The 23,145-nt window shown below is 39.4% G+C and overlaps 1 non-coding gene across 1 annotated transcript; it reads left to right on the forward strand.

Moving 5' to 3' along the window:
• Nucleotides 1-9,309: 9,309 nt before the first annotated feature.
• Nucleotides 9,310-9,417, forward strand: LOC148555074 (small nucleolar RNA R71). Its single transcript, XR_015887840.1, has one exon. It is a non-coding gene; the product is annotated as a small nucleolar RNA R71 (small nucleolar RNA).
• The last annotated feature ends 13,728 nt before the right edge of the window (nt 9,418-23,145 follow it).

The raw sequence follows: 23,145 nt of genomic DNA on the forward strand, positions 1-23,145 counted from the left end.
AAATACACTTTTATCTTCTACCAATATTCCTAAACTCCCCCACACTTAGATGATGTACACTCACTAGCCTAAACTAATCAAAGATGCAAATCAAGGACATTTATAATTTTTTGCTTAAGGTTATGATGTGCTAATATTAAGAATAAAAGGAGTTGATAAGGCTCAAAATTAGTTAGCAAGGGTAGATAAAAGAGTGAGGCTGTATGGGTAAGTGAACTTTAAATGAAATAATAGCCTCAATCATTTTAAATGCATTCATACATCAAATATTAGACATAAAGAATCAAACAAGTCAAAGATTGCAATTAAAAAAAGAGAATAACACACACAAGAATGAGGATGGTGGCTAATGTAATGCAACCACACATTAAGCTCAAACCTCACTTGGTTGTGTTATAGCTCTACTCGATGTTTCATAATTATTTCTCAAGCAAGTTCAATAAAAAGTTCCAACTCAAATCAATGGGATGCCCTTTAAAAAAATTCTTTGGAAATTAATTATTTTGACTAAACTTATTATATGTATATGTATATATGTGTTTGATGTGACTGGATGAAAATAAAAAATCCTAAGTTCTTTTTTCTATTCTCTATCATTCTAAATCTTCATGTACATCTAGGCAAATGAACTAGGTCCTATTATCCACATTATCCAATCACAACCAAAAGATATAAAAATAAAAATATATACAGAAAAAACAAAAATGCAACTACTAAATTCTAAAAAACATAGTCATAAAAAATGAAACGTGAAAGTGTTTCGAAAAAATGCCCTTACAACTAAAATTTCTGCTCTAAATCTCTCCCACACTTAATTTCGCACAATCCTCTGTGCGCTCATGACTAGGGGTGTATGGAGACTTTACGGATTACCACCTTCAACTGGTGGATCATTCGGCTGCTGCGGATAAGAAGGAGGTTTTTCCCCTCACTATCCATCATGGCATTTTTCTTCTTCTGCTTCCTTGTTGCTTATGATGATTCATCATGAAAAATATAAAACAGAATATATTAAGACAAGTAAATTCAAAGACAACAAAGCATAGATTGCCGGAATGAGGTACTAATCACTAAAATGAAATGGGTTGATTAGCTTGTGACATTAATGAAAGCAAATGTGTGAATTCTAAGTTTGCCCGCAGTTTAGAACTCACACACTAACATTGAAAGCTTTATGCACCATTATTTAAAAGAGATATGTAACTCACTCATTTTAGTGTGATCAAGATAATTGAAAAGAAAACTTGTAGGTTAAGATAAACAAACAAACAAACAATAAAGGAGAATAAAAGACTCGAGCAAGAATCAAGCAATTGTGAAATGGATTAGTTTATGTGCAAGGAAACTTAATGAACCACATGAAATATGGAACTCTCACATCAATGAATGACACACTTTGAATTTTTTTTTTGTTCACATCATCTAATTGACATAAAGTGGGGAACATGGGTGCTATGCAACTTAGTAAAAGAGATATATAAGTTGAAATGAATTACATAGCAAGCATCGTCCACATAGCTTAAAAAGCGCAAAAAATGATGTCACTAGGTAAGCTTACAATCCAATTTCACAATTCCAGAATTTTAATGCATCAACTTGGTGATGTAGATGAAAACCAAAATAAGCAAGTATCACCTAACAAAAAATGCATCAATTATACACAATTGCCTAATAATAGGTAGCGAATTCAAACCACATAGAGGCTAGCTACAAAATACAATTTAGAAATCCAAAAACATTGCTAAAGATATTTTTTATAAGTACTTGGTATGCACAGATATCAAGCATGCAAAGCTCAATACCAAGCAATAAATTATAACCTTATTCTCAACCAATAATGAATATCAATAATAATAATACTAAAATAGTATCATGCTAGTAATCAACAGTAATTTTCTCAGCAGAGTTAGCAAATCAATTCAATAATCCAACAGTTTTCACCTAATCTAACATATCCTAACCACCAAATCTACTAAAATAGAAAATTAAACTAACTAACTAACTAGAATTAAACTAAGGTATTAAAACAATCAAAACAGAAATCATAATTAAAAATGGTAACCTGGATGCAGAATCAGAAAATAGAGAAGATATGAAAGGAGTGCTATGGTGCTGTGATGTCATTGAAGCTAGAAGCGGCGGATGTGAGTCATCGAAGGTGGAATGGAGATGGTAGTGGTAGGAGGTGGGTCGTGTTGAGGTGAGAGAGAAGAGAAGGAGACAAGGAGGGAAAAAGAAGAACGGAGAAGAAAGAAGAAGAAAAGAAGTACAGTGGTGAAAAAACGAAGGAGAAGTATTTTTGAGATCATGCGTACGCATCTGCCATGTGTACGCATGAATTGGAAAAATAGAATTGGTCCATATGCACAAGACTATGCGTACGCATGCACCAAAGGGACTTTCAGTGGTTGTGCATACGCACAAAGAGTTGTGCGTACACATGAGTGTGATTTTTTTAACCTCATCTGTGCGTACATACAATTGGTGCACAAGCACACACCAGAGGGATGAATTTTTGATATGTGTATGCACAATAATGTGCATACGCATGAACTGGTGAAATCTTGAGGGTGATTTGTACGCATGGCCTTGCTTCATTTTTCAAAAATTTTCAAACTTTTTGCACCAAATCAAGTAATTCAAATATCCAACAAGATACTAACTGGTACGCAGAATCCTGATTACACTTTAATTATGTAAAATTCATTGCTCTTTCTTTCCCTGAAAATGGCGCCAAAAACATGATGCGAAGACCATGGTTCACAACTCCGTGTAACTAACCAGCAAGTGCACTGGGTCGTCCAAGTAATACCTTACGTGAGTAAGGGTCGAATCCCACGGAGATTGTTGGTATGAAGCAAGCTATGGTCACCTTGCAAATCTCAGTTAGGCAGATATAAATTGATAATGGTATTTTCGAATAATAATTAATAGAATAGGGATAGAAATACTTATGTAATTCATTGGTGAGAATTTCAGATAAGCGAATCGAGATGCTTTCGTTCCTCTGAACCTCTGCTTTCCTGCTATCTTCATCCAATCAGTCTTACTCCTTTCCATGGCTGGCTTTATGTGATACATCACCACTGTCAATGGCTACTTTCGGTCATCTCTCGGGAAAATGATCCAATGCCCTGTCACGGCACGGCTAATCGTCTGGAGGCATCACCCTTGTCAATGGCTTCATCTTATCCTCTCAGTAAAAATGGTCAACGCACCCTGTCACGGCACGGCTATTCATCTGTCGGTTCTCGATCATGCTGGAATAGGATTTACTATCCTTTTGCGTCTGTCACTAACGCCCCGCAATCGCGAGTTTGGAGCTCGTCACAGTCATCCAATCATTGAATCCTACTCGGAATACCACAGACAAGGTTTAGACCTTCCGGATTCTCTTGAATGCCGCCATCATTCTAGCTTACACCACGAAGATTCTGGTTAGGAGATCTAAGAGATACTCATTCAGTCTAAGGTAGAACGGAAGTGGTTGTCAGGCACGCGTTCATAGGGAATGATGATGATTGTCACGTTAATCACATTCAGATTGAAGTACGAATGAATATCTTAGAAGCGAAACAAGATGAATTGAATAGAAAACAGTAGTACTTTGCATTAATCTTTGAGGAACATCAGAGCTCCACACCTTAATCTATGGAGTGTAGAAACTCTACCGTTAAAAATACATAAGTGAGAGTCCAGGCATGGCCGAGAGGCCAGCCCTCAAACGTGATCTAAGATAGCATACAACTGATCAAAGATCAAAAGCTGATCAAAAGATGCCTAATACAATAGTAAAAGGTCCTATTTATAATAAACTAGCTACTAGGGTTTACAGAAGTAAGTAATTGATGCATAAATCCACTTCCGGGGCCCACTTGGTGTGTGCTTGGGCTGAGCTTGAGTGTTGCACGTGTAGAGGTCCTTCTTGGAGTTGAACGCCAGCTTTTGTGCCAGTTTGGGCGTTCAACTCAGGTTTTGGCTCCTTTTCTGGCGCTGGACGCCAGATTTGGGCAGAAAGCTGGCGTTGAACGCCAGTTTACATCATCTATTCTTGGCCAAAGTATGGACTATTATATATTGCTGGAAAGCCCTGGATGTCTACTTTTCAACGCAATTGGAAGCGCGACATTTAGAGTTCTGTAACTCCAGAAAATCCACTTTGAGTGCAGGGAGGTCAGAATCCAACAGCATCAGCAGTCCTTCTTCAACCTCTGAATCTGATTTTTGCTCAAGTCCCTCAATTTCAGCCAGAAAATACCTGAAATCACAGAAAAACACACAAAATCATAGTAAAGTCCAGAAATGTGAATTTAACATAAAAACTAATGAAAACATCCCTAAAAGTAACTAGATCCTACTAAAAACATACTAAAAATAATGCCAAAAAGCGTATAAATTATCTGCTCATCACAACACCAAACTTAAATTGTTGCTTGTCCCCAAGCAACTGAAAATCAAATAGGATAAAAAGAAGAGAATATACTATAAATTCCAAACTATCAATGAAACATAGCTTCAATCATATGAGCGGGACTTATAGCTTTTTGCCTCTTGAATAGTTTTGGCATCTCACTTTATCCATTGAGGTTCAGAATGATTGGCATCTATAGGAACTTAGAGTTCAGATAGTGTTATTGATTCTCCTAGTTCAGTATGATGATTCTTGAACACAGCTTCTTTATGAGTCTTGGCCGTGGCCCTAAGCACTTTGTTTTCCAGTATTACCACCGGATACATAAATGCCACTGACACATAATTGGGTGAACCTTTTCAGATTGTGACTCAGCTTTGCTAAAGTCCCCAATTAGAGGTGTCCAGGGTTCTTAGGCACACTCTTTTTTTTTTTTTGCTTTGGACCTTGACTTTAACCGCTCAGTCTCAAGTTTTCACTTGACACCTACACGCCACAAGCACATGGTTAGGGACAGCTTGGTTTAGCCGCTTAGACCAGGATTTTATTCCTTTAGGCCCTCCTATCCACTGATGCTCAAAGCCTTGGGATCCTTTTTATTTGCCCTTGCCTTTTGGTTTTAAGGGTTATTGGCTTTTTCTGCTTGCTTTTTCTTTTTCTTTCTATTTTTTTTTTCGCCTATTTTTTTTTTCTGCAAGCTTTGTTCTTTGCTGCTTTTTCTTGCTTCAAGAATCATTTTTATGATTTTTCAGATTATCAAATAACATGTCTCCTAGTCATCATTCTTTCAAGAGCCAACATATTTAACATTCTTAAACAACAACTTCAAAAGACATATGCACTGTTCAAGCATTCATTCAGAAAACAAGAAGCATTGTCACCACATCAATATAATTAAACTAAGTTCAAGGATAAATTCGAAACTCATGTACTTCTTGTTCTTTTGAATTAAAACATTTTTCATTTAAGAGAGGTGATGGATTCATAGGACATTCATAACTTTAAGACAAAGTTACTAACTACTAATGATCATGTAATGAAGACACAAACACAATTAGGCACATAACATAGAAAACGAAAAACAGAAGAAATAAGAACAAGGAATGAATCCACCTTAGTGATGGTGGCGCTTCCTTCTTGAGGAACCAATGATGTCCTTGAGCTCTTCTATGTCTCTTCCTTGTCTTTGTTGCTCCTCCCTCATTGCCTTTTGATCTTCTCTTATTTCATGAAGCATGATGGAGTGCTCTTGATGTTCTACCCTTAGTTGTCCCATATTGGAACTCAATTCTCCTAGGGAGGTGTTGATTTGCTCCCAATAGTTTTATGGAGGAAAGTGCATTTGAGGCATCTCCGGGATCTCATGGTGATGAGCTTCATACGCCTCTTGAGCTCCATGAATGGGCTCTCTTGCTTGCTCCATCTTTTTCTTAGTGATGGGCTTGTCCTCTTTGATGAGGATATCTCCCTCTATGTCAATCCCAGCCGAAGTGCATAGGTGGCAAATGAGGTGAGGAAAGGCTAACCTTGCCATAGTGGAGGACTTGTCAGCCACCTTGTAGAGTTCTTGAGGTATAATCTCATGAACTTCCACCTCTTCTCCAATCATGATGCTATGGATCATGATGGCCTGGTCTATAGTAACTTCAGACCGGTTGCTAGTGGGAATGATTGAGCATTGAATGAACTCCAACCATCCTCTAGCCACAGGCTTGAGGTCCAATCTTCTTAGTTGAACCGACTTGCCTTTGGAGTCAATCTTCCATTGAGCTCCTTCTACACATATGTCCATAAGGACTTGGTCCAACCTTTGATCAAAGTTGACTCTCCTTGTGTAGGGGCGTGCGTTCTCTTCCATGTTTGGCAAGTTGAACGCCAACCTCACATTTTCCGGACTAAAATCCAAGTATTTCCCCCGAACCATTGTAACATAGTTCTTTGGATCCGGGTTCTTACTTTGATCATGGTTCTTGGTGATCCATGCATTAGCATAGAACTCTTGAACCATTAGGATGCCGACTTGTTGGATGGGATTTGTTAGAACTTCCCAACCTCTTCTTTGAATTTCATGTCGGATCTCTGGATACTCATTTCTTTTGAGTTTGAAAGGGACCTCAGGGATCACTTTCTTCTTGGCCACAACATCATAGAAGTGGTCTTGATGGGCTTTGGAGATGAACCTTTCCATCTCCCATGACTCAGATGTGGAAGCTTTTGTCTTCCCTTTCCCCTTTCTAGAGGATTCTCCGGTCTTAGATGCCATCAATGGTAATGGAAAAATAAAAAGCTTATGCTTTTACCACACCAAACTTAGAATTTTGCTCGCCCTCGAGCAATAAAAGAAAGAATAGATGAAGAAGAAGAAGAAATGAAGGAGAGGGAGAGTGGGAAGTGTTTCGGCCAAGAAGGGTGTAGAGGGGTGGGTGGTGTGAATTTGATGAAGAATGGAGGGCTTTATATTGGGAAGGGAGGGGGGAAAGGTTTCGGCCATATTGGTGGGTTTGGGTGGGAAATTGGTTTTGAATTTTGAAGGTAGGTGGAGTTTATGAGGTAGGTTTATGGGGAAGAGTGGATGGATATGAGTAGTGAAGAGGTGATGGGGAAGAGAGATTGAGGTGATTGGTGAAGGGCTTTTGGGGAAGAGTGTTTATGGGGTTGTGTGAAAGAGAGTGGTGAGAAGAAGCGAGTGGAGGTAGGTAGGGATCCTGTGGGGTCCACAGATCCTGAGGTGATCCTGTGGGGTCCACAGATCCTGTGGGATCCACAGATCCTGAGGTGTCAAGGATTTACATCCCTGCACCCATTAGGCATGTAAAATGCCTTTGCACACAACTCTGAGCGTTCAGCGCCAGGTTGGTGCCCATTTTGGGCGTTCAACGCCCATTTGTGTGCCATTTCTGGCGTTGAACGCCAGAACCATGCCTGTGCTGGCGTTCAGCACCCAGAAGCTGCCCATTTTGGGCGTTCAGCGCCAGAACTATGCTCTGTTCTGGCGTTGAACGCCAAACAGATGCTCCTCCAGGGTGTGATTTTTCTTCTGCTGTTTTTTATTCCGTTTTTAATTTTTTTTGTTTATTTTGTGACTCCACATGATCATGAACCTATAAAGACATATAACTAAGAAAAATATAGTTAGATAAATAGAAATTGGGTTGCCTCCCAACAAGCGCTTCTTTAATGTCAATAGCTTGACAGTGGGCTCTCATGGAGCCTTACATATGTTCAGAGCATTGTTGAGACTCCTCAACACCAAACTTAGAGTTTGGATATGGGAGTTCAACACCAAACTTAGAATTTGGTTGTGGCCTCCCAACACCAAACTTAGAGTTTGACTGTGGGGGCTTTGGTTGACTCTGCTTTGAGAGAAGCTTTTCATGCTTCCTCTCCATGGTTGCAGAGAGAGATCCTTGAGTTTTAAACACAAGGGAGTCCTCATTCATTTGGAGGACTAATTCTCCTCTGTCAACATCAATCACAGCTCTTGCTGTGGCCAGGAAAGGTCTTCCTAGGATAATGGATTCATCATCTTCCTTTCCAGTATCCAGGACTATGAAATCAGCAGGGATGTAAAGGCCCTCAACCTTTACTAACACGTCCTCTACTTGTCCATAAGCCTGTTTTCTTAAATTGTCCGCCATCTCTAATGAGATTTTAGCAGCTTGCACCCCATAGATTCCCAGTTTCTCTATTACAGAGAGGGGCATGAGGTTTATTCCTGAACCAAGGTCACACAGAGCCTTAAAAATCATGGTGCCTATGGTACAAGATATTATGAACTTTCCAGGATCCTGTTTCTTCTGAGGTAATGTCAGTTGATCCAGATCACTTAGTTCATTGATGAACAAGGGAGGTTCATCTTCCCAAGTTTCAATGCCAAATAATTTGGCATTCAGCTTCATGATTGCACCAAGGAACTTGGCAGCTTGCTCTTCAGTAACATCCTCATTCTCTTCAGAAGAGGAATACTCATCAGAGCTCATGAATGGCATAAGGAGGTTCAATGGAATCTCTATGGTCTCTAGATGAGCCTCAAAGTCCTTTGGTTCCTCAGAGGGAAGCTCCTTATTGACCACTGGACGTCCCAGGAGTTCTTCCTCCTTGGGATTCACGTCCTCCTCTCCTTCTTTGGGTTCGGCCATGGTGCTTATGTCAATGGCCTTGCACTCTCCTTTTGGGTTCTCTTCTGTATTGCTTGGGAGAGTACTAGGAGGGATTTCAGTGATCCTCTTACTCAAATGGCTCACTTGTGCTTCCAGATTTCTAATGAAAGATCTTGTTTCATTCATGAAACTTACAGTGGCCTTAGATAGATCAGAGACTAAGTTTGCTAAATTAGAAGTATTTTGTTCAGAGTTCTCTGTCTGTTGCTGAGTGGATGATGGAAAAGGTTTATTATTGTTAAACCTGTTTCTTCCACCATTATTAAAGCCTTGTTGAGGCTTTTGATCCTTCCATGAGAAATTTGGATGATTTCTCCATGATGAGTTATAGGTGTTTCCATAAGGTTCACCTAAGTAATTTACCTCTGCTATTGCAGGGTTCTCAGGATCATAAGCTTCTTCTTCAGAAGATGCCTCTTGAGTACTGTTGGATGCAGCTCGCATTCCATTCAGACTCTGAGAAATCATATTGACTTGCTGAGTCAATATTTTGTTCTGAGCCAATATGGCATTTAGAGTATCAACTTCAAGAACTCCTTTCTTCATAGGCGTCCCATTACTCACAGGATTCCTCTCAGAAGTGTACATGAACTGGTTATTAGCAACCATGTCAATGAGTTCTTGAGCTTCTGCAGGCGTTTTCTTTAGGTGAATGGATCCACCTGCAGAAGTGTCCAGTGACATCTTTGATAGCTCAGATAAACCATCATATAATATATCCAGGATGGTCCATTCTGAAAGCATGTCAGAAGGACACTTTTTGGTCAACTGTTTATATCTTTCCCAAGCTTCATAGAGGGATTCACCTTCTTTCTGTTTGAAGGTCTGAACATCCACTCTAAGCTTGCTCAGCTTTTGAGGAGGAAAGAACTTGGCTAAGAAAGCCGTGACCAGCTTATCCCAAGAGTTCAGGCTATCTCTGGGTTGAGAGTCCAACCAGATTCTAGCTCTGTCTCTTACAGCAAATGGGAAAAGCATGAGCCTGTAGACTTCAAGATCTACTCTATTAGTCTTAACAGTATCACATATCTGCAAGAATTCAGTTAAGAACTAAAAAGGATCTTCAGATGGAAGTCCATGAAACTTGCAATTCTGCTGCATCAGAGAAACTAATTGAGGTTTCAGCTCAAAGTTGTTTGCTCCAATGGCAGGAATGGAGATGCTTCTTCCATGTAAATTGGAATTAGGTGTAGTAAAGTCACCAAGCATCCTCCTTGCATTATTATTATTTTCGGCTGCCATCTCCTCTTCCTATTCAAAAATTTCTGAAAGGTTATCTCTGGATTGTTGTAATTTAGCTTCTCTTAATTTTTTTTCAGAGTCCTTTCAGGTTCTGGATCTTGCTTCAACAAGAATGTTCTTATCCTTGCTCCTGCTCATATGACAAAGAAGAGGGCACAGAAAAAATAATAATAATAATATGGATCCTTTATACCACAGTATAGGGATCCCTTTGTGAGTGGAAGAAAAGAGGGAGACAAAGAATGTGATGTAAAGAAAGAAACACAACTGTGAGGAGGGTAGAGATGTGAGATGAGATGTTAGTAAATGAATAAATAAATAGAATAAGATGAGAGAGGGAGAATTTTCGAAAATAATTTTTGAAAAAGAGTTAGTGATTTTCGAAAATAGTTTTTGAAAAAGGTTAGTATATTTTTTTTTCGAAAAATTTTAAAATCAAAAATAAAAATAATTAGTTAATAAAAAAGAAATTTTTGAAAAAGAGGGAAGATATTTTCGAAAATTAGAGAGAGAGAGTTAGTTAGGTAGTTTTGAAAAAGTTAAGAAACAAACAAAAAGTTAGTTAGTTAGTTGGAACAAATTTTGAAAAGATAAGAAGTTAGGAAGTTAGAAAAGATATTTTGAAATCAAATTTTTGAAAAAGATAAGATGAGAAGATATTTTTGAAAAGATATGATAGAAATTAGTTTTTGAAAAAGATTTGATTTTTAAAATCACAATTAATGACTTGATTCATACGAAATCACAAGATATGATTCTAGAACTCAAAGTTTGAATCTTTCTTAACAAGTAACAAACTTGGAATTTTTGAATCAAAACATTAATTGTTATTGTTATTTTCGAAAATTTGATATAAAAATAAGAAAAATATTTTTGAAAAATATTTTTGGAATTTTCGAGAATAACTAAGAAATTTGAAAAAGATTTGATTTTTGAAAAAGATATTTGAAAAAGATAAGATTTTCAAATTGAAAATTTGATTTGACTCATAAGAAACAACTTGATTTTAAAAATTTTTGAAAAAGTCAATCCAAATTTTCGAATTTGAAGAGAGAAAAAAGGAAAGATATTTTTTTTTATTTTTAAATTTTTATGATGAGAAAGAAAAAACAAGAAAAATGATGCAATGCATGAAATTTTTAGATCAAAACATGTGATGCATGCAAGAATGCTATGAATGTCAAGATGAACACCAAGAACACTATGAAGATCATGATGAACATCAAGAACATATTTTTGAAAAATTTTTAATGCAAGGAAAACATGCAAGACACCAAACTTAGAATTCTTTAATGCTTAGACACTAAGAATTCAAGAATGCATATGAAAAATAATAAAAGACACAAAACAAAAAATCATCAAGATCAAACAAGAAGACTTACCAAGAACAACTTGAAGATCATGAAGAACACCAAGAATGCATGAAATTTTCGAAAAATGCAAGATGCACATGCAAATGACACCAACTTATGACATGACTCATGACTCAAACAAGAAACACAAAAAATGTTTTTGATTTTTTTGATTTTCTAATTTTTTTTTTGGATTTTTTCGAAAATTATATGAAAAAGAAAAAATAAGGATTCCAAAATTTTTAACATGAATTCCAGGAATCTTGCATTCTTAGTCTAAAGCTTCAGTCCAGGAATTAGACATGGCTCACTAGCCAGCTAAGCTTTCAATGAAAGCTCCGGTCCAAAACACTAGACATGGCCAATGGCCAGCCAAGCTTCAGCAGGTGAATCAGGAACAACAGCAGGTGGATTAGCAACAACTAGCTTGCTCTTGATAACAAATTGCTGCCTCAGTCCAAATAAATTTAGACATGGCTTTACAGCCAGCCAGACTTCACATGCTTCATGAAACACTAGAATTCATTCTTAAAAATTTTGAATAAAATTTTTTTTGAAAACATTTTTATATTATTTTTTTTTTCGAAAACAAAGGAGAAAATTTTGAAATATTTTTGAAAAATTTTTGAAAAGAAAACGAAAAGAAAATTACCTAATCTGAGCAACAAGATGAACCGTCAGTTGTCCAAACTCAAACAATCCCCGGCAACGGCGCCAAAAACTTGGTACGCGGAATTGTGATTACACTTTAATTATGTAAAATTCATTGCTCTTTCTTTCCCTGGAAATGGTGCCAAAAACATGATGCCAAGACCATGGTTCACAACTCCGTGTAACTAACCAGCAAGTGCACTGGGTCGTCCAAGTAATACCTTACGTGAGTAAGGGTCGAATCCCACGGAGATTGTTGGTATGAAGCAAGCTATGGTCACCTTGCAAATCTCAGTTAGGCAGATATAAATTGATAATGGTGTTTTCGAATAATAATTAATAGAATAGGGATAGAAATACTTATGTAATTCATTGGTGAGAATTTCAGATAAGCGAATGGAAATGCTTTCGTTCCTCTGAACCTCTGCTTTCCTGCTATCTTCATCCAATCAGTCTTACTCCTTTCCATGGCTGGCTTTATGTGATACATCACCACTGTCAATGGCTACTTTCGGTCATCTCTCGGGAAAATGATCCAATGCCCTGTCATGGAACGGCTAATCGTCTGGAGGCATCACCCTTGTCAATGGCTTCATCTTATCCTCTCAGTGAAAATGCTCAACGCACCCTGTCACGGCACGGCTATTCATCTGTCGGTTCTCGATCATGCTGGAATAGGATTTACTATCCTTTTGCGTCTGTCACTAACGCCCCGCAATCGCGAGTTTGGAGCTCGTCACAGTCATCCAATCATTGAATCCTACTCGGAATACCACAGATAAGGTTTAGACCTTCCGGATTCTCTTGAATGCCGCCATCATTCTAGCTTACACCACGAAGATTCTGGTTAGGAGATCTAAGAGATACTCATTCAGTCTATGGTAGAACGGAAGTGGTTGTCAGGCACGCGTTCATAGGGAATGATGATGATTGTCACGTTAATCACATTCAGATTGAAGTACGAATGAATATCTTAGAAGCGAAACAAGATGAATTGAATAGAAAACAGTAGTACTTTGCATTAATCTTTGAGGAACATCAGAGCTCCACACCTTAATCTATGGAGTGTAGAAACTCTACCGTTAAAAATACATAAGTGAGAGTCCAGGCATGGACGAGAGGCCAGCCCTCAAACGTGATCTAAGATAGCATACAACTGATCAAAGATCAAAAGCTGATCAAAAGATGCCTAATACAATAGTAAAAGGTACTATTTATAATAAACTAGCTACTAGGGTTTACAGAAGTAAGTAATTGATGCATAAATCCACTTCCGGGGCCCACTTGGTGTGTGCTTGGGCTGAGCTTGAGTGTTGCACGTGTAGAGGTCCTTCTTGGAGTTGAACGCCAGCTTTTGTGCCAGTTTGGCCGTTCAACTCTGGTTTTGGCTCCTTTTCTGGCGCTGGACGCCAGATTTGGGCAGAAAGCTGGCGTTGAACGCCAGTTTACATCATCTATTTTTTGCCAAAGTATGGACTATTATATATTTCTGGAAAGCCCTGGATGTCTATTTTCCAACGCAATTGGAAGCGCGCCATTTAAAGTTCTGTAGCTCCAGAAAATCCACTTTGAGTGCAGGGAGGTCAGAATCCAACAGCATCAGCAGTCCTTCTTCAACCTCTGAATCTGATTTTTGCTCAAGTCCCTCAATTTCAGCCAGAAAATACCTGAAATCACAGAAAAACACACAAACTCATAGTAAAGTCCAGAAATGTGAATTTAACATAAAAACTAATGAAAATATCCCTAAAAGTAACTAGATCCTACTAAAAACATACTAAAAACAATGCCAAAAAGCGTATAAATTATCCGCTCATCACTAACACAATACCAAACGTTATTAAACATATTAAACCATTAAGAAAACCTAGCAAATCTATCTAATAATAGAAATTTAAATTATTCAATCAACTATATACAAAAAGGAAAAATTGAAAGATCATACCATGGTGGGGTGTCTCCCACCTAGCACTTTTAGTTATATTCCTTAAGTTAGACATTTTGGTGAGCTCTTTGTCAAGGTGGCTTATGTTTAAACTCATCCTGAAACTTCTACCAATGCTTGGACTTCCGATGATCTTCAGAATTTCCAATTAAGTGCACCAAGCTTTGATGAAGTTTCAAACAAGCTAGGAGCTCCCAAGATGGATGATCCTCACTATGTATCCCGAGATCCTAAATCTTATTTTTGCACTCGTCTTTTAGTTAGCTCTCATGATTCCATCCGGATGACAAGACTTTAGAATTCTCCCTTGAATGCCAAACCATCCTTCTAGATCTATTTAATTGAGTATTGCACCAACCTTGGAATTCCAATCTTGAAGTTTCAACCTTAGTGAGCTTTGATTCATGTTGCCAACCACTATCTATTTCTCTCTTTCTCTTCAACTCACAAAAAGCTCTAAGTTATCCATCAGTTTCAAACAAACCATATTCAAGCGGGATAAGAAATCTAAAGGATAAGAATTTTACCCAGTCAAATTATGTGTTGGATGGTGATGACTTAGGAAGAGAGGCTTCTAATGACTTTGGTAATGTGATTTTCACTCTATTTTTCTCCTCTTGGGTGACCTCCACCTCTTTACAAGCCTCCTCAAGCTCTATTCCTAGTTCACCAAATTCTTCCTCATTTTTCTCATTGCTTAAATCATGTCTTGGAGGTTGTGGACGGTCCTCCTTAACGTCAATTTCACACTTCATGGAGGAAGGCTCAACAATCTCAATGAGATCATTGGTTGGTGTGGGATCATTTTTAATAATGGAGCTTGTCCCTTGCCCAAGTTCTCCCAATTCTTCAACCACTCATTCCAAATCATTGATCTCAATTTCCTCCACTTGTTGCAACTCATGCTTCAACTTCGCTTCTTTCTCTTGAGGTTCCAAACTCCTTTTCACTTCATATGCTTCAATTGAGGTTGGCTCTTTGGATTCATACATGAAAGTGCTTGGATTGTCACAAGAGCGTATTGAGGCTAAATGAGATAGAGTTTCGGCTAGGGGTATCCATGATGTTTCCTTACCGCTTTTGGTACTCTTCTTGCTCTTGAAGGAACAATTGGAGTACTTTCTCTGTTGAGGATTGTGGAGAGAAATATGGTACATCAATTGGAAAATGTCTTTATATATGAAAGGTAGTTCATATTGGTGAGAATATTGAGATAGTGTGTATGGAGGTAAGTGTTTAAAAGGGGTTTGAGGGTATTGGTGTTGGAAGGGTGGTGGTTCTAAGTATGGTTCATATGGTTGTTCATGAGGCACATAAGATTGGTGGCATGGTGGATATGGAGTTGGATTATATGGAGGTGGTTGGTGGCAGTGTGGGACTTGAGAATTTTGTGGTTGAGGGCTGATAAACCCATATTTTATGATGAATTTTGTGCCTAATTTGAGAGATTTATTCAATCCTTCACCCACTTATTCATATTAATTGCATGGTTTTACTTCTCCTTCCTTATTATGTGATGTATGTGAAAAACATGTTTCCTATGCTTTTAAATTAATTATTTTAATCACTTTTAATTCCATTCGATGCCATGATCAGTGTGTTGAGTAGTTTCAGATCTTCTAAGGCAGGAATGATTCAAAGGATGGAAAGGAAACATACAAAAATGGAAGGAAAGCACAAAACGGAGTCCTTGAAGAAACTGGCATCCACGCGATCGCATGGACGACGCGATCGCGTGCCAAGCACGAAGAAGCAGCGACGCGGCCGCATGACTGACGCGACCGCGCGCCTTAAGCAGAACGCACATGACACGGTCGCAGAACTGACACGAACGTGTGGCAAGAAAAGCTCCGAATGACGCGACCGCGTGACAGAGGCCACGCACCAGAAATTGCAGAAAACGCTCCCAGCGATTTCTGAAGCCCTTTTTGGCCCAAATCCAAGTCTAGAAGGCATAGACCAGAGGTTATGAAGTAAGGGAATGCATCCATTCAGGGAGAGCTCGCCAATTTTTAATTTCCATGAATTAGATTTAGTTTGGAGAGAATTCTCTCTCTCTTTAGGATTAGGATTTAGATTTAGGATTTTCATTCACTTTCAGGATTATCTCTTTTGATCAGGTTCAATATTCCTTTTATTTACTTTTGCAAGCTACTTTATGAATCCTTTCATGTTACAGATTATTTGAATTAATGTTATTTGAGGTATTTCAGTTTAATATTGATTTCTTTTATTCATGCTATTGTTACTTTTACTCTGAAGACATTTTTATTCCAAGTAGATTTATTTTTCTCTTTTTGGTCTTGGTTAAGAAATCAGTAACTCAGGAGTTATCCAATTCAACAGCATAATTGATAATTGTTATCTTTGTTAATTGCATTGAACTTCCATAATCCCAATCTTTTCTTAGGAAATAAATAGGATTCGAAGATCAAACCAATTAATCCCTTGACCTTCCTTTATCTTAGTAAAAGTTAACAAAGTGGAATTAGGATTCAACCATCATCATCATTGCTAAGGATAGCTAGGATAGGACCTCTAATTTCTCATACCTTGCCAAAAGTTTGCTTTACAGTCTTTATCTATTTTCAATTGCCATTTAATTTACTTGTCATCAAATTACTCGTTCCTCATTCTTGAAACCCCAATTTTACAATCTCCATAACCAATAATAAGAACATACTTCCCTGCAGTTCCTTGAGAAGACGACCCGAGGTTAAATACTCGGTTATCAATTTTAAGGGGTTTATTACTTGTGACAACCAAAACTTTGTACGAAAGGACTTTTGAAGGTTTAGAAACTATACTTGCAACGAGGATTTATCCGCAATTTTCTAGACCACGCAAAAGTTCTCTCATCAAAATGGCGCCGTTGCCGGAGAACTGCTAACGTGTGCCTTATTATTGGTTATTGTACATATTTTTCTTTTGCGTGTTTATTTATTTTTGTTTTTCCTTTTTATTTTTATTTGCTACCATGGACTCTCACCCCCCTCTCTTTGAGTTTGGTTCTAATTTTGTTGAAGGAAATAGAAGTTGTAGCAGGAATATGCATCAAGGTCAAACCAATCAAGGATGGATGGAGCCAAGAGGATCTAATCAACCCTTCAGGCAACAACACCCTCCAAGATATCATGGACAACGACCATTCTACAATGCATACCCAGCTGAAAGATATGGTGGACAACCTTGTGACTACCAACAAGCCCTACCCCGTGCCTATAGACCATCCTCTCAACATAACCTCGAACCACCACACTCACAAACTTCTTTTCACCATTCGCCACCATATGATCCTTTTCCACCCCAGTTCCAATCTAATTACTCCCAAGCACCACCACTTCCCTATGTTTCATATCCAAATCCATCACCCCGAGAATCAGAGGTTCACCTCAAGGCAACAGTAAATAAACTTCAAACAACCATTCGACAACTGGAGCAAGCAGTGATTCAATTAGCTTATAGACGCGCGAACATTCAAGGACCAACCACAGCCCCATGTGGACAATCTAATGAAGAGCGTAGCATGAAGGAGACACTAGAAACTCCAGTGGACAAGACAGAGCATTAATTCGTACTAGAACAAGTAGAAGAAGCTGTCATTGTACAAGAAGAAGAGTTGGTTGAAGATCTAGGAGATGCTGAACCTCCATGGGAATCCAGAGCTGAGGAGAACTCCATCAAGGACGTTACAGTTGATGCTAAGGAGGATATTGCACAATCCCCAAGGCAAGTCATTTATGAAGAACTAGACGGAATAACCCAGGACACAAATTCCCTTGATGATGATAGTCACAAGTCTAGCTCTCTTAGTAATGAACTTGCATCCGCAAGTGAATTCTCTGAGATCGAAAAATCTTTCCCAAGTGAATACGAAGATGACGCGGAGGTAGATTTCTCTCAACCTCCAATCTATGACTCAAGTGATGAGGAAGATATAGAAGACTTTGACCAGGACTCAGATGCATTTGAAGATCCTTGTAGAGAAGTAGAAGAATTCACAGAAGATTACCAGGGAGCAGAATTTACAGAACCACCAGAAACACCTTCCCCAAGGCCATTACCACCCAATACAAGCTTCAAGTGGGTACAATCCTTAACTTTTAACTTTACTTATTCACTTGAATATGGTTTACTTGAAACAGATGGCCAGCTTAGAGCTCTCTGCGGCTTTAAGAGTAAGAGGGAAATGGCTCGTGCTCAGAGCTGGTGCACAAGGTTCAATAAGGTTCCATGCTTCAACTCGAAGTGCACGGATTGGCATCAAAATCAATTGAATGGATCTCGGAAAATGTTTGGTTACCATGGTGAGAATTTACTTTTTAAACCGCCCGGATGGAAACATGGAGATCAAGACGGAGGCGGATTTAAAAACAAGGCTTGGGATCCTGGAATCTATTCTGACATTCGTCACCCCGGGAGACTGAAAATCTGTTTGAAGCTGCTCAGAAGCTTTACATGCCTAGTTTGGGACCCCGGAGGCTATTGGCATTCCAAGCACTGGTGGAGATTTCTGGATGAATTTAAACACAAGCCACCATAACAGGAAGCTCTTCAAATGTCCAACTTAAGGACTTTAACTAAAAGTGCTAGGTGGGAGACAACCCACCGTGGTATGATCGTTTCTTTTGCAATTTTAATTTTATTTAGTTTTGTTTGTTTTTGAATTTTATTTTATTGAACCTGGAATCATGCATAGCATTCACATTAAGCACTGCATTCTGCATATTGCATTCCGCATTCTGCATATATATATAAAAAAAGAGGGTGCGCGACGCGACCGCATGCCCCATGCGATCGCGTCAAATGGCGAACTACACTTCCCACGCGACCGCGTCATCCACGCGGCCGCGTGACCTGGAAATCGGCGTAAGAATTCAACGTCCAGAGAGTTGGGCTGGAATCGTGCGGCCATTGTGCGTCTAGCACAAAATGGCCCACGCGATCGCATGCCCCATGCGATCGCGTCACTTGCACACAATCAATCCCACGCGACCGCGTTGCATGGATTGCATGAACACCCCCAAGGAGACAGAGAGTTGCACTGAAACGACGCTGGATTCATGCGTTTAGCACAAATTCCAGTGACGCGATCGCCTGCCCCATGCGATCGCGTCATTTACTCTTTTTGCCCTCTGCGCGATCGCGTCATCCACGTGATCGCGTCAACCACCTTTTTCGCTCCAGCCACTCGACCGCGTGCCCCACGCGGCCGCGTGGATTCAAAAATATAACCCCCCAGTCATGCGAAACCCCATCAGTCGCGACACTCCCCCCCAACTCTTCTTGTCCCTCTCTTCTCCCCCAACCCTCAACCACCACCACCCAGCCACCACCGCGCCACCACCCAGACGCCGCCGACCACCCAGACGTCGCCGCCACCCACCCCCTCCCTCCTTCCCCCTTCTTTCTTCCTCCTTCTTCTTTCCCCCTCCTCCCCCGCCACTGCTCCCCTCCGCGCCACCACCCACCGCCGCCAACCGTCCCAACCGCGCAACCTCCCACCACCACCCGCAACCCCCAACCCTCTCCCCTATTTCTCCCATTACCCTTCCCAAAGCCCCTACCCCCTAACAGCAGCAACCGCCGTGCCCACCGCCGTCAGCCACCGCGCCGGACGTCACCGCCACCACCCCCAGCCACCTCTGTACCCCAACCTCCTTCTTTCGCCTTCTAGGTTCTGCAATACGTCACCTTTCTATCCATTCGTAGTTTATTCTTATTTTTCCATTTATGTTCATGTTAGGATAGTTAGATATGCATGTTGTAGTGGATTTTAGGTTGTTAGGTAGCCTAGGATGTGGTTAGTGGATTTAGGTCTGTTTACTTGCACTGTTCTTGTTTCTGTTTTATCAAATCTGCAATTCTGCTGTTGCTGTGTTCATGTTCATATGCTGTACTTTCCTGCATTTGCTGCTCTTTACATTGAACTTTCCTGTTTTTATTCCGTATATGTAATTGCAAGCCTTAATTTGGATTCATATGAACTGCTTGATTGCTGTTTATTTTCTGGGACAGTCCTATTTTAGCCGGAATGATGCCCAAATTTCTGTAAAATATCTCTGTTCATGTCTTGGTTTTAGTATTTTCACCTGTGCTTTCCATAATTTCACCAAACCAATTCATGAATGCTTAGGCACGCATTCTTATTTTCTTTGATCTCCTGGTTCATAAATCGCAATTTTGATGTTTGATTCCTATTTTTGCTTTCTTTATCTCTATTTGAATCATCATCAAACTGTTTTACTTGTTTGAATATGAGTTACCTATAGCTTCTACCTGTGATTACTTGTTACTTGGACTATTTTCATTATGCCTCTTACTTTAACCCATTTTTCACTAACCCACTAATTTTAACTCTAACCAACCTAACCTTTTCAAAACTTCTTTTTTTTTCTTTTCTTTCACTTTCTTTTAACATTATAACCAAGGCATGATGTTAATTTTTCTATTTAACTTGCATTCAATTACATTTTGGATTGTGATTTCTTCTTTTCAGACTTTTCACTCATATACAATCCTAAATGCACATTTTATTTAACTCAAATTCATTATCCTATTGCTCCTTTGCCACTTTGTATTTTCTTTGATTATTTGCCTATTTGCTTTCCTATTTTTATTATATCCTAGTTTTCTATTTTTTAGGATATCAGATTCCCAGAGAAGGGGAAAAGGCAAGGCCACTTCCGCCAAAAAGAAACGAGGCGAAGCCTCCGTGTCTATCATCGACCTCATGCATGATGCCTCCTTGCGGGAGAAAGCCTTTACCCCGCAGGAGAAGGCCGACCAGCTACTTCCCGCCACTGACCCAATAAAGTTTGCAAACCGATACTGTGAGATGAAGTATCCGGTGTTTGCAAACTCCAGGAACCTATACATGGAGCAGACTTTGAAGATCCCAGAAGAACTCCAGCTATATACCTCTGATCAGATCAAACAAAGAGGCTGGTTCTTTCTGGAGAGACCTCTGACTGAGGTTAATGCATCTTGGGTTAGGGAATTCTACTGCAACTACTTCAAAACTTCCCTAAATACAGTGAACCTCAGAGGGAAGCAAATTCTGGTTACTGAGGAGGCAATAGAGGAGGTTCTGAAGCTTCTGCCTAAGACTGATCAGACAAATGGCTATGAAAAAGCTGAGGAGGATATGCGCTATATGCGATTTGACTGGGATGCAGTCAAGGCCCGGATTGCCCTTGACCCGTCAGTTTCTTGGATCATGGGTCAGAACACCACCATGCCCAAAGAGATCAAGTGGATTTACCTGAACGATGAGGCTCGGCTATGGCATCAGATATTCAGCAACTACATTATGCCGAGTACTCACGAGATTGAGATACCAGCCGCTATGATCACCCTCCTATGGTGTGTGATGGAGGGTAAAGACCTATACCTGCCACGCTTTATCCGGCACTACATGGCCAGGGTCCACGTCCGCGGCACTCTTCCCTTTCCCTATCTGGTTACACAGTTGGGCCGTCGAGCTGACGTGCCATGGGAGGATGCTGATGAGAGGCCACCTGCTGCAGAGTGCAAGAAGCTTATCCCGCACAGCAGGAACTTCCTGGCCTTGGGCTACAGACCTCCATTCCTGACTGCCACTGCTGCTGATACAGCTACACCATCTGCCGGTCCCTCTTCCTCCACTGCTGCACCATCCACCCCTGCCACCACCACTGCACCTCTACCTGCCACAGAGCCTGTCTATCATCTGGTGCACCTCTTGTTTCGACGACTTGACCAGATAGAGCGTTGCAACAAGTGACGCTATGAGCACCTGAAGCTGATGATACGATCCGGTGACATTCCCTCCGAGCCTGACACACCTTCTAAGGCATCTGAGGAGGAGGCGGATGCGCCCGAGGCAGAGACCCATCCCCAGGAAGACACCGAGCAGGCAGCACTACAAGCAAAGGTCCCACATCAGATCCAGGCTGTAGATCCTGAGATCCCCATTCAGACAGCCCCTCCTCTACAGCAGCTAGACCCCCAGCCAGCCACCACAGAGACACCAGCTACCATCCATTCCAGTGATGACACCCCTTCACACCCTGCTTGAGTGGGCATCAGGGACGATGCTTCATTTTAAGTGTGGAGAGGTCGCCATCTCTGGCGTATTATTTTGGTGAACCACTACAGACTCTTTTTCTTTTATTTTGGATATTTTTTTGTATTTTTCTCTTTATTTTTATTTTTATTTTCTGAGTATTTATACATTGCTACTATTTATGTATTTTTACTCTATTTCTGCATTTTGCATTTTTAGTTCATATTTTAGCCACTTAGTTGCAATTCTAACTTATTAGTTATAGAAATTGTGGATTGATTAGTATAGTTTACCCTTTTTAGCATAAGATAGCTTAGTTAAAATTGAAAAAAAAAAAAGGAAGTAAACTAGAGACTTTAACAGAATCAAAACAACCCACACCTTGTATATATAGCATTACATGTTAGTTAACAACACTTCATCAAGGAGAAGCACTAGAACTTTAAAACCATTCAATATAAGTTTTACATTGAGAATAATGAGAATTTTTAACTAAACCTGCATGACATACATAAGTGATAAATGATTTTTGAGCTAGAGAACACATAGCCTGTGAGTTTTTGAGCTTAATTGTATCGTTACATTTAAACCATAATTTTTATTCTTGTGTGTTCCGTCCTTCTTTTATATTCTGATCTTCTTTACTTTGTTTTAATCTATATGTCCAATTATAGAATATAGAATATAGAATATAGATACATACCAAAAGAATGATTGAGGCCATCATTTGATTTTAGCTCACTTATCCCAAAATAGCCTACCTTTTACATCGCCCTTGTTAACCCCCTTGAGCCTTTAAATTCCGTTTTTATTCTATTAGCCACATTACTAATCTTAAGCAGAAAAACAAAATAAAATCCTAAGTTGAATCCTTGGTTAGGTTAAGATAGAAAATTATGAATAGTTTAAAATGTGGGAAACCTATTGGGAACATGGATGATAAGAACAAAAGGTAGAAAAGTTAAAAGGAATAAAATAACTCAAATTAAAAATTTTGGGAAGCATGCTCATGAGAAATCAAAGTGATTAAATTACCATGTGCATTAAAAAAAATTATTTTTCAGTATTTAATAAAGGGGATACAAAAGAATTCCCTAAATGCAAAAATAAAAGCAATGCACATGGAATAAGAATAAAAGTTGAAACATGAGCATGTAACATCCAAAAGTGGGAAAAAATGGGAAATAGGTAAAGAAGTTTTGTTTTACTAAGTATGTATGTTAGGTAAGATCTTAGTCTAATTAAGGATTCATTTATTAGCTCACTTAGCCTTATACATATATCCTTACCTTTACCTTGGCCCCATTACAACCTTAATTAAAGACCTCATGATTTTT

Source organism: Arachis ipaensis, chromosome B6 (assembly GCF_059453495.1).
Source record: "Arachis ipaensis isolate K30076 ecotype BB chromosome B6, ASM5945349v1, whole genome shotgun sequence".
Taxonomy (NCBI): Eukaryota; Viridiplantae; Streptophyta; class Magnoliopsida; order Fabales; family Fabaceae; genus Arachis; species Arachis ipaensis.